Genomic DNA, 12,682 nt, shown 5'->3' with positions numbered 1-12,682 from the left:
ATAGAAAGAAACCTGGACTGGGACACAGTGTTGGAAGAGGAGTGGTGGAAAGACCGAAGAAAGTGGAGAGGAACCATATTTGCCCCTACCCGGCTACAGCTGGATAAAGGGAAATGATGATGATGGGGTGAGGATGAAACGGAAGTGCAAAAACAAGTAGATGAATGGAATCAAGAGATGCCGGTAGAAAAAAAATTGGGATCAAAGTAAGCACAGAGAAAAGTAAAGCAATAGTGATGACAAGGGGAAGGAAGGAAGGAAGGAAGGAAGGAAGGAAGGAAGAGGAAAGATAAAACTGAATGGTAAAATTCTGGAAGTGGTTAAAAGTTTCAATCGTATGCTTATAAGTCTAAAATCTGTTTCAGTCGATTTTCAAAGGAAATACATGGGTTTTATAGTGCCAATAAATGCCTATTTCGTGCATAAGTGCCTATTTTGAAGATATTTTCATGTTAAGTGCCCAAAACGACAAATATTAAGTTTTTAAGTCGTATTTTTCCACCCATCTCTACTTTGTTAGTTTTCTTGACCAGATAGCCGCTGAAAGCAGGTATTGTTTGCGGGTAGCTACAAAAGACAGGCACTTAAATGGGATTAGAGAGGACAACAGCGTTCTCTCTATCTTCTGATTCTGCTTGGAGCGAGATGGCCTCGAATCTGCACCCTGCTGTGGGGAAGGTATGGAGAGAGAGAGAGAGAGAGAGTAAGAGAGCGCGCACGGTGGGAAGAGCTGTTACACATCAGTTTACTCGTTTTGTGTTAAGCTGCAAGTAATTTTGGAATACCTGGACTCTTAAAAATATTTGTTAAAGCCAGATTGTTAGTGGACCACGTACATTGGTGTTAATACAGTTGAAGGTGTCAGGGAGGAAATAGCGGGCGGTGCTTTCCATTCTCTAAACAAGTGCAATAATTTCTGGAGCAAATGCCGAAGGACAAATCATGCAGATCTATTCTGTATTGGCAGTGGATCAGTGGCGACTCAAATTTCACTACCAATGGGAAAGTGATATTTTGCCAAGCCTGTTCAAAAGAAGTAAGTACAGTGTTTATTAAATGCTTAATACTTTTCTTTCCTATATGGCAGGCCTACTAATGTTTTTCACACGATTTCTCAAAGTTAATTTTCTGTTTTGTTTTCTGTTCCAGCATAAGAACACTGCTACACATATGTATGTTGAAGACAAGAAAACAAGCAACAGGCCTGCAGCCATTTCTCCACCAAATGGAGGACAATTCTCAGAAAACCTTCAATACAGAGCACTGCAGGTGACAATTGTTAACCTTAATGGACCAATAGAAGCTAAGATCGGTGCTAAATTTCGTAGCAAAATGCAGAGGAATCCCGGATGGAAGGATGCTTTGGTCTTCTCTGCTGTTCTCGCAGGGAACGATGCAGCATCACCACTACCAGGTTTCACCCAGCAGAGCTAGCTGCTTTTACATACTGTCCCCTGACCTCATGTGAAGTTGAAAAGTCATTTTCACAATTTAAAAATATATCAACTGACAACAGGAAAAGATTCGGTGGTCACTTGTTTCTTGGCGTAAACCGTTTAACCGAGAACGAAGTGACATGATTCACATATACTGAGTAATTTTAAATGATAAGCAGATGGTATATTCGGGTTGGTTTTTAGTACCTATTTTTGCCACTTTAGTGCATATATTGCAATTTTTAAGTCCATATTTGCCTGCCTATTTTGGGTAATTTTAGTGCCTATAAATCCTCATCTTAGTGATCACAGAAGATGGAAAGATAACCAAGGAAATTGGGAAAAGAATACAACAAGCAAACAGCTTCTACCAAAGTGTAAGGGGTAGGTATTTTGTGGAACAAGATGTCCCGAAGAAATGTAAGAAAGTATTGTATTCAACCTATTATGAACCCATACTAACCTATGCAGCTGGATCTTGGACTACAAAAAAACGAGAGGAGAGTAGAATACAGACAGCGGTGATGACATTCCTAAGAGGTATCGAGGGCAAGACCAGAAATGATAGAATTAGAAATGAAGAGATAAGGAAAAGGACAGGAATCTTGAAACTTCAAGACAGGATAGAAACAACGAAGCTAAAGTGGTATGGGCATATGATGAGAATGGGAGAAGAGAAAGTGCCAGAAAAAGGCTTTTTCAGAGAAGTTAACAGGAAAAAGACCACAAGGAAGACCCCGAAAGAGGTGGACAGATTCAGTGTGAGAATGCATAGAGAAGAGGGAAGGAAAACCAGAAGATGTACTTAAAAAAGAAGAAGAGTGGTGGACAGACAGGCAGCGATGGAGGTCCTTGATTCAGAACCCGACCCGGGAAGCTGGAAACGGGAAATGAAGATGATGATGACTTTCAGTTTCTCTGCCACCTGGTGGAGTAACACGAAACTGACACACAGTCTGCCTAGATAGCGCCAAATTATTGTTTTTTTTTTTTTTTACAAGTTGCTTTACGTTGCACTGACTCAGATAGGTCTTATGGTGACGATGGGACAGGGAAGGGCTAGGAGTGGGAAGAAAGTGACCGTGGCCTTAATTAAGGTACAGCCCCAGCATTTGCCTGGTATGAAAATGGGAAACCACGGAAAACCATCTTCAGGGCCGCCGACTGGGGTTCGAACCCACTATCTCCCAAATACTGGATACTGGCCGCACTTAAGTGACTGCAGCTATTACATAACTGAAGTTATATAAAATTGAATTTCCGATCATTTATGTCTTATACATTTTTACCGTACCAGCTATGATAACAGGGATATTAATGAATTTGTATTTTTGTTGCTAAGTTCATATCAGTGCCGAGCCACGAGAAAATGGGTGAACAGAATTTAATGAAAATCTGTATATAGAGTCAGGGAATAAGAAACTACAGCACAGTCTAAAATATAAACGATTTTATTCACCCTGGATCAAATTGTAGTTTAAGGGTAGGCATCAAATATTTAATTTTTAAGTACCTATGTTATTGGTCCTATCGAAAAGTACTTTATAACAAAAGTTAGAGAGAATACAATTTCCGATCATTTTGTTTCATTCAGTTTTACCGTACTGACTATGATAGGAGTGGTATTTCAGGGTCGGAAGAAAACTAAATGTGAAGGTCTACATATCGAAAACTCTTAAAATTGATCAACAATAACATTATATTGACCATTGTTGTGATGTTCTTTGTCTCTTACGCTGCCACTGAACTCCGATATGGGATTACTGCTACGTACCGAGTATAACAACCCCCACGGCACTTAACGCCCTTGAAAAGGCCTTGGCCTGCCAAGCGACCGCTGCTCAGCCCGAAGGCCTGCAGATTACGAGGGGTCGTGTGGTCAGCACGACGCACCCTCTTGGCCGTTATTCTTGGCTTTCGAGACTAGGACCGAGTATAACAGCCTGACTGAATATTGGCAGGAAATAGCTGGGGAGTTAGAAAACTTTCTTCTTTAGCATGGCATTCCTCTGGTTCATACATTTCCTGATACTGCTGGTACGTAACACACTGGTTCATCATAGTATTCCAGCTATTCGATCCCTACTCTGATGGGCTGTTTTGAATGAGCAGTGTGCACATTTAAGGCAAAGGCTCACTTAGTAGTAGTATGACCTGGTCTAGAATTACAATATTCCAAATTATAGCACCACAGTTCACTAAATAACTTAAAATTTAACCCTGAAAAGAGCTGTTTCTTAAGAAAAGCTTATTCCTCTTCACTTGTATTAAATTCTACATTCATTTTATTCCAAATTAGCAGTGAAGAGGGGGTTTCTCCTCTGGCTTGGAGGAAGAATTTGCCTCCAAGTCAGGTAGTACTTTCTGCCGGCCGTGTAGTGAAGTGAGATTTTCCGATTCATCTGGTACTCCTAGGAAACAGATTAGCAAAAGAGCATAGTTTTTGGCTTGGGACGCTCCACTATTCGCCCCTCCCCCCACCGCCGAAAAAAGACGAAGAGTTTTCGCGGATCACTGCTGTCTGTGGCTTGATCATTCCAGCTCTGGAACTTTGGATCGTTAGATCAGCAACGTAGTACTGTTCGTTAAAAGTGAGAAAATGTGTGGTTTTTCATTTGATCGAGTATTTCATATGAAAGTATGCTTTTTAATCTTGCAATTCCTACTGACGTTATTGTAATGACCTATGTTTATTTCAGTTGGGAAAACTACTAAGAAAGTCTTTCTGAGGATGTAAAAAAGCAGGTGGAGATTGAGTGCCTACAAATTATAATGAAAACTCCCCAACTTGATTGTGATTGATAGTAGGCAAGCAGGTCTTACCGTTACAATGAAAATTTTCTAACCCAGTCTTCATATGAGAAGAGACATTCGGTGACTTCCCTGTCGCGTTTCTAGGGTAACGTTAAGATCTATGCAATTTAATACAATCTTGCTCACAACGTGTACACTACCTAACCTAGAATTCTGTATACAATATAGAATTCCATATCGAAGCACGGGTACATCAGCTAGTCCCAAAATATAAATTACCTTTATACTTTGAAAGTGTTTGAAAGTGCTTCTCCAGAGATTAATTGGTCAATCAGTATGCTTTATTTGCAAATAGATGTATTAGCCCTAGTGGCAAATTTCAGGTACTATATAGGCCTAATAATAATAATGAAAATTATAATTGAGTGGCTTCAGCCACCAGGTGCTGGCATATTGAGGTGATGCTATCTAGGCTGCCTGCTTGCCAATTTCAACCTGCCATATTACTCCTCCAGATTGCAATAGTGAACCAAAACTCCACTGGGTGGCCTATAGCTGAATTTTTATTGAATTTTGCTCGGTAGACATCAAATGTGCCACCAGAGATCCTTAACATGCCGACATCATATGACATGGAGTGCTGAGGATATATATATATATATATATATTTTTTTGGTAGTCTTCAGAAAACTGATGCTGTCTGGTTGGTGTGAGAAACGTGCAAGGCCTACCTGCCCAAGGCCAGAGCAGGTTAAAGAAGCAAGGCCAAATTACCTGATTTGCGACTATCAATATGCTTTATTTGCAAATAGAGGTATTAACCTTGGTGGCAAATTTCAAGTAAAATATCTATCTATCTAGGTATTCTGTCTTATGGCAGGTCTTGTCATGGGATGAACCTCTTCCACTGTTGCCTGTCCTATGTCAAGTTTTTCATGTCCGAATATTTATTTCCTTGGATATTGTCCAACATTTGATATTTTTTCCTTCCTCTTCCTTGTTTGCCTTTCACCATTCCTTCTATTCCTTCTTTCAGTAAACAGTCCCTCCTCAAACAATGTCCGATCCAGTTCATTTTTCTCCTTCTGATGGTTTGTAACATACTTCGTTCTTCTCCAACTCTTCGTAATACCTCTTCATTCCTTACCCGGTCTTCCCATTTCACTCGTTCTATTCTCCTCCATACCCACATCTCTAGTGCCTCCAATCTTCTCTCTTCTTTCTCAATGTCCAAGTCTCTGCGCCATATAGCGCTATGCTCCAAATGTAACACTTAGCAAGTCTTTTCCTCAAATCTTTGTTTAGTGGTCCACAAAATAATTTTGATTTTTTCCTAAAGCCTTCTTTTGCTATGGCAATTCTTAATTTCTGTTGTGCAATACATATCATCTCTGATCATACTTCCCAAATACTTGAAGTTACTGACTTGCTCTATTTCTTCTCCTCCTATACTAATATGACAACTTCTACCTTTTCTTCCAATTATCATACTTTTGGTCTTCTTCTTATTAATTCTCATTCCATATTCTTCTAGTTTCATGTTGAGTTTATCTAACATTTGTATCATTTCATGTTCGCTTTCTCCCATCACAACCATATCATCTGCAAATCTTATACATTCTACTCTCCTACCTCCAACACAAACTCCACTATTTCCATTAAAACTTTCATTGATTATTTCTTCGAGATAGATGTTGAACAGTGTCGGTGATAAAGAGCAGCCCTGTCTTACACCTCTTCCTAATTCAATTTCTTCACTCAACTCATCTCCTATTCTCACTCTTGCTCTCTGGTTTATATACAAATTCTTTATTAGCCTTCTATCCCTCCAATCAACTCCATGTTTCTTCAGGATTGTCATCAATTTGTCCCATCTGACACAGTCAAAAGCCTTCTCAAGGTCAATAAATACAGCATAAACCTTCCTGTTTTTCTCTATGTACCTCTCTCCTATCACCCTCAGAAGTCCAATGGCATCTCTTGTTCCAACTCCTCTCCTGAAACCAAACTGTTCTTCACCTATAAAGTTATTCAGCTTTCCATATATCCTTCTGTTGAGCATCCGCAGTAAGACTTTGGCTGCATGTGAAATCAGACTCAATGTTCTATGTTCTTCACATTTTTTGCTGTTCTTTTTCTTTTCCATAGGAATTAAGATGATTTCACTGAAGTCCTTTGGCCATTTTCCTGTCATGTATATTTGATTACATAATCCAATCAACTCCTTTCTCCCTTCATTATTTAACGCTTTTAACAGTTCAACAGGAATCTCATCTATTCCCATTGCTTTTCTATTTTTCATCTCGTTCAGTGATGCTTCGATCTCTCTTCTCAGTATGGTTTCCCCTTTATCATCCTCTTTAACCATATCTTCCTCCTCTAATTCAAGTTCTTCTTCATTTGGTCGATTGTCCCGATCATATAGCCATTCTATGTATTCTTCCCATCTTTTCATTATTTCTTGGGGTTCATATGTCATTGTGCCATCTGTAGCCTCTATTTCCTTATTGCTGTTGTTCCTTCTCTTTTCTCTGAATACTATATTTGTTGCTTCTTTGTACATCAAGTCATATTTCCCTTCCAGTTGCTCTATCTCATCACACTTTTCTGTCAACCATTTCTTCTTTGCCTTTTCTGTTTCTCTTCTTAATTCATTATTTAACTTCCTGTAGTTACGCTTTCCTTCTTCTGTATTTACTGTTTTCCATTTCCTGTGTTCCTCCATTTTACTTATCATTTCTGATGTTATCCATTCCTTCTTTGCCCTTTTCCTCTCCTTGACTCCAAGCGTTTTCTTAGGTGCTTCTTTTATTCCATTTTTAAAAGTTTCCCATCTCCTTTCTACATTTTCTGTTTCATTTCCTAATGTATTATTGTTACAATACTCATCCTCTAGTTCTCTACATTGTCTTTATCTTTCAGTTTCTCAATATTAATTTCTTCTCTCTTCTTTCCTTTCCATACTATTTTCAATTTAATCATTACCTCTGCTACAACTAATATATGGTCAGAATAAATGTCTGCTCCTGGGTAACATTTAGCATTCTTTAGGCAGTTTCTGTACCGTTGTTGTATCATTATATAATCAATTTGATATTTCTTGTCATCTAATCGAGATATCCAAGTATACCTTCTCCTTTTGTGGTTGTCAAACAAAGTGTTTCCAACCACCATGCAATTTTCATTACAGAATTCAATCAACCTTTCTCACCTCTCATTTCTGTCTCCCAATCCAAAATAACAAGTCTTAATTGAATGGCCTTAGCCATCAGCCGCGAGTTGGTCCAATCACTCGAGCTACAATGGCTAGACATTGCCTTTATCCAGTAGACAAAGTGGAAAGGTGCAAAAGCCTGTGGCATTGGTGAAAGATCTCTCTTGTACTATGGCACAACATCCTGCCAAAATGCAGTGGTAATTTCCATGTCTCATGTTATGCACAACAGGTAAGATGCCCAGCATAAAGATTTTGGATAAGGAATGATGAAACCAGGAAAGTGTTTTGTGAAGAAACAGATCTAGTGGCGGATTGACGAGGTCCAGTGCACAGTGAAGTTTAATCTGGTCTGCTATAGGGAACTCAAATCTGTCAGCAAACAAATAATAGCAACTGCCAAGGGCACTTACTTACATGACCTCTATGAACGATTAATAAACCTGGAGGAGCCAGTGCTATATACAGGATGACCAAATCTCATAAACGTGCCACTGAAGATGTTAATCATGTCATCCACATTAAGGATGAATGCGAACAGTTCTTTCCACACCCAGGGAATATGCTTAGATGCTGGCGTGAGCACTTCAATTTCATTTGTAATGAGGAATCACCACAGCCAATCCAGTATAGAATGCAGTTCCACCCATCACGCCTGCCAAGGTTGCAGCTGCAATCCACGCAATGAAAAACAGGAAAAGAACTGCACTGAATTTTTTGCAAAATTCTTCAACAAATGCATTGAAGACCATCCACCTGGAAGACCAGTATCACCATGCGAATCTGGAAAGGCAGGTACTGCACCAGTTACCACCCAATTCATCTCCTCTGCCACAACATGAAAATCTTTCAGTGGGTGATTGACGCATACCTAGAAATATCATTAATGTCTCATCAAACCAACGTGCCTTTGTTAAAATCCGCAAAACAACAGATGCTATCCGTTTGCTGGCAGAGAGGCACAGAGAGAAGAGAAGAACAGTCCATGTGGTCTTTCTAGATTTAGAAAAGGCATTTGACTGTGTTCCCTTCAAACTCATCTGGTTTTCACTCCGTACACATGGTGTTCCAGAGAAATATGTCCATTGGGTTCAGATCCTCTACCACAAATCTACAAGTTCTGTCTACTGTGCAGCTGGCATCACAACACCTTTTGACATTCGAGTGGGAGTTTATGAAGATCCGCTCTATCACCACTCCGGTTCATCCTGTGCACAAACACAGTAACTGCAGACCTGCAAGCACCCCATCCATCAACCCTTCACTATGCAGATGACTTTATGCTGGCTAGTGACTCATGGAACAGGATTAATGAATTGGTTATGTGCTGGAAACATTTGAATTGTGGCTTAACCTCGCAAAAACAGGATACTTGGAGTGGGGCACAATATTGAACAATATTGGTTGACGACATCCCACCATCGAAGACATCTGTGTTCTGTCACCTTCGCTCCTGCATGACAGTTGATGGCGACACGTGTAGACAATATGGCTGATAAGTACAAGTTAACGCCGCCTGGTTGAAGTGGCGCTAAGTCACAGGTGGCATCCTTTGTGACAGCAAGATCCCTCTTTGTCTCATATTAACCTTTGAATATATGATATAGAAGGGAACCGTCTGATGGCCCAGCAGGCTTCAATTTTTGTAAAAGAGACCAAGTCTCTCACAGTATATTGGCACTGCTTGTGGCTCCAAGTAGCCTACGCAGTGGCCTCCACTATATGTAGAGCCCTGCACGGATGTGGATATCCGTGAAGTTAGTGTCTTGGCGGATGCAAAGTGTATTGCAGTGCGGATAATGCTGCTGATAATTTCTTAATGAAGTTTATTGATTTTTACACAGGCATACTCTTATTTTTGCTTGTGGTTAAGCAACCCTTGGCATTGGTATAGGAGAATGGTGATATGTAAAGAGCATTGAGACCATAAATCCATAAATCGGACCTAAGCCTAACTGGCTCCTGCCCGCAATTAGTGGAAAGGGAACCACTCTATATGTCAGTAGTTGTCGCAAGAGGAAATCCCTCATAAACCTGTGACTGTACGAGGTCTGGTGCCAGGTAGTATTATGTCAACAGATCTGTCCATTTCAATACCTTAAGTATAACATAGTTAAATATTTACATGGTCTAGGGAGCAGTGATAAGGGTACAGAGATCTGGAAGTCAAGAAGGGATGACATAAAAATGTTAGTGTTGAACTGTAGAACTACTGTAAAGAAAGGAATAGAATTAAGTAATTTAATGGATATATACTCACCAGATATTGTAATATGAGTTGAATCATGGCTGAGAAATGATATAATGGATGGAGAAATTTTTTCACAGAACTGGGGTGTGTATCGTAGAGATAGGATAGGAATGGTGGGAGGGGGAGTATTCATTCTGGTGAAAGAAGAATTTGTAAGCTACAAAAAAGTTAAAGATGACAAACATGAAAATCTAGGTGTAAGTCTCATTTCTAATGATAATAGGCAACTTGATATCTTTGGAGTGTACAGACTGGAAAAGGGTAGCGCTAACATGGATTCAGAATTATTTGATAAGATAATCAGCTATGTGGGAAATGACATGGAAAGGAATGTACTTGTAGCAGGAGATCTGAATTTACCAAATGTCAATTGGGAATAAAATGCGAAGCATGACCAACAAATGGCAAATAAGCTAATATGGGAAGGACAGCTGATTCAGAAATGATGGAACCAACTAGAGGGAGAAATATCCTGAAGATGGTGTTGGTAAAACCAGATGAGCTCTATAGAGAAACCAAAGTAATAGATGGTATTAGTGATCATGAAACGGTTTTTGTTGTAGATAAAAATAAATGTGATACAAAGGAAGGTCTTAAAAGTAGGACTATCAGGCAGTACCATATGGCTGATAAAGCAGGCATGAGGCAGTTTTCAAAAAGTAACTATGATCGGTGGAAAAATGTAAATAAAAATGTAAACAGACTCTGGGATGGGTTTAAAGCAATAAAGGTGGTAAGGAATGGTAACGACCCACCTTATTATAATAGAGAAATAAAGAGACTAAGAAGGAGGTGCAGACTGGAAAGAAATAGAGATAGAAATGGCTGTGGAAGTAAGGAGAAATTGAAGGAACTTACTAGGAAATTGAATCTAGCAAAGAAGGCAGCTAAGGATAACATGATGGCAAGCATAATTGGCAGTCATGCAAATTTTAGTGAAAAATGGAAGGGTATGTATAGGTACTTTAAGGCACAAACAGGTTCCAAGAAGGACATTCCAGGAATAATAATTAATGAACAAGGGGACTGTGTATGTGAGGATCTTCAAAAGGCAGAAGTATACAGTCAGCAGTATGTAAAGATTGTTGGTTACAAGGATAATGTCCAGGTAGGGGAGGTGACTAATGCTAAAGAAGTATTAAAATTTACACATGATAACAATGACATTTACATTAAGATGCAAAAGTTGAAAACTTGAAAAGTGGCTGGAATTGATAAGATTTCTGGGAATACACTGAAGACAATGGGTTGGGATATAGTACCATATCTGAAGTACTTATTTGATTATTGTTTGTTTGAAGGAGCTATACCAAATGAATGAAAGTTGGCATAGTAGCCCCTGTGTATAAAGGAAACGGTGATAGACATAAAGCTGAAAATTACAGGCCAGTAAGTTTGACATGCATTGCATGTAAGCTTTGGGAAGGCATTCTTTCTGATTATATAAGACATGTTTGCTAAATTAATAACTGGTTTAGTAGAAGGCGGTTCGGTTTTAGGAAAGGTTATTCCACTGAAACTCAACTTGTAGGATTCCAGCAAGATATAGTAGATATCTTGGATTCAGGAAGTCAAATGGACTGTATTGCGATAGACCTGTCTGCATTTGATAGGATGGATCATGGGAGACTACTGGGTAAAATGAGTGCAATTGGACTAGACAAAAGAGTGACTGAATGGGTTGCTATATTTCTAGAAAATATATCTCAGAGAATTAGAGTAGGTGAAGCTTTATCTGACCCTGTAATAATTAAGAGGGGAATTCCTCAAGACAGTATTATTGAGTATTATTGAGTAAAGAAGTGGAATCAGAGATAAGGCTTTATGGGGATGATATTATTCTGTATGGAGTAATAAATAAGTTACAAGATTGTGACCAACTGCAGCATGACCTCGATAATGTTGTGAGATGGACAGCAGGCAATGGTATGATGATAAATGGGGTTAAAAGTTAGGTTGTGAGTTTCACAAATAGGAAGAGTCCTCTCATGCAGCGGGTAAGCTACTATGACCAGCACAGTGAAAGGATTATTGTTGTCAAGATAAACACCATACCAATGCCCACCACAATAGTGCAGGTATAAGTGCCTACTAGTTCAGCAGTTGATGAGGAAATTGAAAGAATGTACAAAGAGATAGAAGATTTAATACAAAATGTAAAAGGTGATGAGAATCTAATTGTGATGGGAGACTGGAATGCAGTGGTGCGCCAAGGAAGAGAAGGTAATACAGTAGGAGAATTCAGATTGGAACAAAGGAATGAAAGAGGAAGTCGGCTGGTTGAATTTGTCACAAATCATAATTTAGTCCTTGCTAATACTTGGTTCAAACACCACAAACGATGGCTGTGTGTGTGGACGAGACCTGGAGACACTGGAAGGAATCTAATAGACTTCATTATAATTAGGCAGAGATTCAGAAACCAGGTGCTGAATTGCAAAACTTTCCTAGGAGCAGATGTGGATTCTAATCACAAGTATTTAGTCATGAAATGTCATCTAAAGTTGAAGAAATTGAAGAAAGGAAGAAGTGCAATGGGATGGAATCTAGACAAGTTGAAAGAAAAGAGTGTGAGGGATTGTTTCAAGGAACATGTTGTGCAAGGACTAAATGAACAAAAGCTGAAGGTAACACAACAGAGGAAGAGTAAAAAGTCATGAAGAATGAGGTTTCTAGGGCTGCTGAAGAAATATATTAGGAAGAAAGGAAAGATCAACTAGGAATCAATGGATAACTCAGGAGATACCAGATCTGATTGATGAACAATGAAAATACAAGAATGCAAAAAATGAAGAGGGCAGAAAAGAATACAGGTGATTAAAAAAATGAAGTGGATAGGAAGTGCAAGACAGCTAAGGAAGAATGGCTGAAGGAGAAGTCAAGGATATTGAAGGTTGTATTGTCCTTGGAAAAGTAGATGCTGCATACAGGAAAATCCAGGAAACCTTTGGAGAAATGAAAACTAGGTGTATGAATATTAAGAGCTCAGATGGAAAACCACTTCTAGGAAAAGAAAACAAGGTAGAA

Source organism: Anabrus simplex, chromosome 1 (genome assembly GCF_040414725.1).
Source record: "Anabrus simplex isolate iqAnaSimp1 chromosome 1, ASM4041472v1, whole genome shotgun sequence".
Lineage (NCBI taxonomy): Eukaryota > Metazoa > Arthropoda > Insecta > Orthoptera > Tettigoniidae > Anabrus > Anabrus simplex.
This window is presented reverse-complemented; position numbering follows the sequence as displayed.